Here is a 5,339-nt window from a genome sequence, read left to right on the forward strand (position 1 = left end):
ATATATATATGAATGAAAAGGCACAGAAATTATTTGGGAATAATTTTAATGTTATTGTAAGGGAGATAGCATGGGCAAAGGAGTTAAGCATGGAAAAGTGGTGAGAAACAGCCAGATGCAGTGTTGAGAGCATTTTCTCCTGGACTCCATATTGACCAAAAGAGAAATGGAATGACAATGCCTACATTTTTGTTTTAAGCAACTGAGTGGGTGGCAGTGCCATTTGCTCAGATGAAGAAGGCAGAAAGACAATAGGAGAAGAAACAACTGTCATGTCTGAACATCAGAGAGGGTCTGTATGTCCACTGCATGTCTAGGCAGAAATGATTCAGTTTGACTCCACACGGCTCATGGAATCTAGCATACAGATCAGGGAATAATCAAAATTATAATAATCATGTCATATTTTGTCACTCAAGCTAGTTAGTATGATCTAATATATACCAAGAAGAATAGACAGGACATGGAGAGTCCAGGATAATGATTCCAATTGCCCAAGATGAATACATATCTAATTCTAACAGGGTTTATCTATTCTTGCTGAGAGCATTTTTTTTCCCCTGGCAGTAGATGTATTTTATTTTTTTTTCCTTTTTTTTTTTGAACATGAAATGCTTTTTTATAGCATGTTTTACAAGGGGAGGGGGTAAGAGGGTCCAGGTGGTGGAAAAGTACAAAATCTTCTTGGCCTGTGCCTTGAAACATGTCATGGTCTATATGGTACACTGCCTTGAATTATGATCTACCTGCAGTTCTCCAGAAGATAGCTGAGAGCATTTTTTAAGTCTGATCATGTGCTGGATTCTGTGAGAGCTAAAAGACACCAACATTAATGCTGTAACTAGAAAAAGATAAAAGCTGTAAATATCATTTATAATATTTTTAGTAATATTTGAGGAGTTCATTACCTAGTAGAGGAGATAAACTCATAAAAATATGTATGGAAAATTTTGGAAAGGCAGGCTGGGAGAGTATACAGAACATTAAAATAGTGGCGACAAAAGCTTTCTGGGTTCACCAAAAGGATGTCTGTGTCCCACACCAAAGGACTACTATCCCTTTTACACTATAATTAGCTCAAGGACAATTTGTTCTTCTGTGGCAGAGATGATGCTGTAGCTACATAATGATGACTTTGGTGCACCAATGACTGCTCCACCTGGCCTTCACATTTACAGGAACAGTGAAGACCTAGGCAAACCCATGGTTATTTCAATGACAAGGTTTTCTGTTTAGGAATTTAGTATGTCTTTCCCAATGTATGGTAATGTATGTATGGCTGAAACTTAATGGTGGAAAAATCCATGGTTTAATTCTGTCAAATTATAGCAATCAGGGTGGGACATGACTATAAGAGTTCATGCATATGTGTACCTGTATATAATATAAAACATATAAAATACAGATAACTATGAGAGAACACTGGACTTCACAATAGAAACTTTTCTGCATACTGGTTTGGTTTGGTTTGGTTTGGTTTGGTTTGGTTTGGTTTGGTTTGGTTTGGTCTTATGCAGTTTGGTTTTGAAACAAGAACACATTATACAACCCAGACTGGGTTGTCAAAATCACAGAAATCCTGCTTCTCTTGAGTACTTTCTAGAAAAATGCCTTACTTTATTCTCACAATAATCAGTTGGAACAAGTAGTTATTATCCCTATTTGGCTTACAAGTGAACCAAAATCATCCAGTGTCATACTAGTAGACCTGAACTCTGAGCCACTATCTAACCCTAAACAGTGCCTAGTGAGAGGCACCACTGTAACTTTGGATGCTTTAGAAGCTGTACTGGCTGTGTTTGTGTGTCAACTTGATACAAGCTAGAGTCATCAGAGAAAGTAGGCTCAGTTGAGAAAATGCCTCCATAAGATACAGGTGTAAAACATTTTCTCAATTAGTGATCAATGAAGGATTGGGACCAGCCCATTATGAGGGGTGCCATCTCTGGGCTGGTGGCCCTAGACTCTATAAGAAAGCAGGTGGAGCAAGCCAGAAAAGCAAGCCAGTAAGCAACTTCCCTCCATGGCCTCTGCATCAGCTCCTGCACCCAGGTTCCTGCCCTGTTTGAGTTTCTGTGCTGATTTCTTTCAATGATGAACAGTGATATGGAAGTATAAGCTAAATAAATGCTTTACTCCCTGTGGTGGTTTAAATATGCTTGGTCCAGGGCATAGCACTATTAGGTGTGGCCTTATTGGAGTAGATGTGGCCTTGTTGGAGAAAGAATGTCACTATGGGGGTGGGCTTTAGATCTTCCTTTCTAGCTGTCTGAAAGCCAGTCTTTTCCTAGCAGCCTTCAGATGAAGATGTAGAATTCTCAGCTTCTCCTGCACCATACGTGCCTGGATGTTGTTATGCTCCTGCCTCGATGATGATAATGGACTGAACTTCTGAACCTGGAAGCCAGCCCCAATTAAATGTTGTCCTTATAAGAATCGCCTTGGTCATGGTGTCTGTACACAGCAGTAAAACCCTAAGACACTCCTCAATTTGCCTCGTGGTCATGGTATTTCATTTCTGCAATGGAAACCCTAAATAATAGAGTAGTTTTAAGTCCCTTTGTACATAAGCACTTACATCCTATAAAGCATCCACTCAAAAAGAGTGGATACTGACTGCTGTCAGCCCACCTACTCCCCTCCCAACCCTCTGAAAATTCTCCCTCTCAAGCTGCCCCAAATTACATCATCACTTTGTGTTCCTTTGTACAGACCTGACTCACAGTCTCCAGTGCCCCACATTAAAAAATGTATTCTTCGGAGACACCAGAGTCCCTTTCCAGTTTGTTTTCAGTTTTTAGCTGTTAAACTGCCCACCAATCTGCTGATAAAGTACAATGATGTGATTTATCTCTGAGCACAGCAGAAACAACTCAACAAATTGGATTTGCTTTATCTTCTTTAAAAAGCGTTGTTCAGGGTTTTCTTCAAAGATGTCCTTTTCACAACATTGTCCTTGGGACAACTTGAGATGACTTTGAGGGGGAGGAGAGAGAGAACTTAATTTATATTCCTATTCCCATCTGATGCTGAGAAAGATTTGTCTGCCCCAGCCTCTCCCTAAAACCCTCGTGGACCACCCTCTACCACTCTCCCCTTTATTTCTACACTAAATACAGATCTACATTCTAGAAAAGGAGTTCTGCTTTAAGTGGAATCTCCCTCCTTCATCCTGTCCTGTATCTATCACCCATAAGGCCATGAAGACTGTAATGACCTACATGTTCCATCACATACCCTGACTTCCACACTTCACTCTTTCCTCTTCTCAGAACCCCACCCATCCACTTTGTCCTAGTTAGGGTTTTACTACTGTGAAGAGACACCATGGCCAAGGCAAGTCTTATAAAGGACAACATTTAATTAGGGCTGGATTATAGTTTCAGAGGTTCAGTCCATTATCCTCACGGCAGGAGCATGACAGCATCCAGGCAGGCATGGTGCAGGAGGAGCTGAGAGTTCTACGCCTTCATCTGAAGACTGCTAGCAGAATACTGACTTCCAGGCAGCTAGGATGAGGGCCTTATAGCCGACACCCACAGTGACACACCTAATTCAACAAGGCCACACATACTTCAACAGGGCCACACCTCCTAATAGTGCCACTCCCTGAGCAGAGCATATACAAACCATCACACACCCTCATTCTTTCTCTGAATGGTTCTTAAGCTTTTTTGAGCTAAAATTTCTGAGTGATTCCATATAATTCTGATACATGTTCATGGAAGAATGTTATTCTCACAGCTCTATTCCTTGTTTTAGAGTAAACTGTATGGTGTATTTGTGAGACAAAGGGTAAAGGGCCATGTTATTGTCCACACACTGCTTTACCTACTCTCAGGTCAATGGCCCTTTCCTTCGTCTAGATCCCTAATTCCACCTTCCCTGGCCTTTCTCTATCCCATGGATATTGTGGATTAATTATTCAGCTGCATTTTAATTGACTTCTGAGGCTTGGTTTCCTATGTGTCCTCTTACCACAACCTAAACTTACCAGTGTTCTGGACAACTAGACTATCTATGCAGGTGGCTGAGCTTCATCCACTCAAACAATCTACAAGAAGAACATAACCACAGGAGTTCTTGACTTCTATAAGAAACACTTTTATTCTTTTTCATTACTACAAAACTCTTGCCCACAGCAACATCATGGGTTGTTTTCATCTGATTCTCATGCCTAAATTCCAGTGGTGTAGCCTTCTTGCTAACCTAGTCATTGTCCTCCACTAAGTATCTTTCTTCTTTCCCAGACCTTCTTTCTACCATCACTTTCTGTCTCTCTGAAGATTGTAACGCCCTGTTCTGTTGCTCCAGTCCGAGGGTCAGGGCCTAGCAAGAGAGAGAGTGGAGACGGAGATGCGAAGAATGGAGACAAGACAGGGAATCTGCTCTGGATACGAGACAGAGTCTGCTCTGGAGATGAGACAGAGTCTGTTCTGGAGACGAGACAGAGTTTGCTCTGGTCTCTCCTCAAGTCTCTCCTTTTATATCTCTCTTCAAGTCTCTCCTTGAGTCTCGCCTTTAATCTCTCCTTGAGTCTTGCCTTGAGTGTCTCAAGTGCTGGGATTAAAGGTGTATACCACCACTGCCTGGCCTTGATTGAAAGGAAATCATGGATATATCAAGATAATTATCAGAGTGTGCTCAGCTGTTGTAGGCTGTTGAAAACAAGTCTCTTGTCAGGGTATATGGCTCGAGATGGCTGTAAAGATGATAGCTGCTTTCTGCTCAGAGTCGGCTCCCAACAGAAGATCACACTTTTGCATCCCTTCAAGTCTTGTCAACATAGGCCATGAGTCATAGGCCAATTATCTCAGTAGAATCATTCCTTATTTTCATTCTCACCTTCTGCTGTTCTTCCACTGCATTCTGAAAGCCAAATGCTTTACTTTGAGAAATTTTCGCAAGAGTTGGGATGTAGAACTAGAGGAGAAGGAAGTGGATAAGTTAGGGTTGTATCAATTTCAGAGCATATTCATTGGCAAAAGTCAAAGCCTTGCTCTCTTATAAAGAAATGGCCACATTTACAATGTCTGCAGAGCTAGGAAATCAGGTCACCAGATAATGACACCGCACAAGCATACAGACATGCTTTCAAATCCCCAGCATGCATATTAAAAAAAAAATCTAGGCATGACCATATGTGCCTGGAACCCCAGCACCCCAGCATTGAAGAACAGAAACAGGTAGATACTGGACACTAGTGATCAGCCATTCTAGGTAAGATGATGGCACCTATGGGCACCTGCCTTTTCACACATACAAGCTTGATCGTGCACACACATGCAATACAGAGAGAGAGAGAGAGAGAGAGAGAGAGAGAGAGAGAGAGAGAGAGA

At 41.5% G+C, this 5,339-nt stretch overlaps 1 pseudogene; it reads left to right on the forward strand.

Annotated features, from left to right (window-relative positions):
• The window catches only part of LOC114639281, a 48,190-nt pseudogene that overhangs the window by 41,073 nt on the left and 1,778 nt on the right, over positions 1-5,339 (forward strand).

The sequence above is a fragment of the Grammomys surdaster genome, unplaced genomic scaffold, assembly GCF_004785775.1.
Source record: "Grammomys surdaster isolate TR1022 unplaced genomic scaffold, NIH_TR_1.0 125692, whole genome shotgun sequence".
NCBI classification, from domain to species: domain Eukaryota; kingdom Metazoa; phylum Chordata; class Mammalia; order Rodentia; family Muridae; genus Grammomys; species Grammomys surdaster.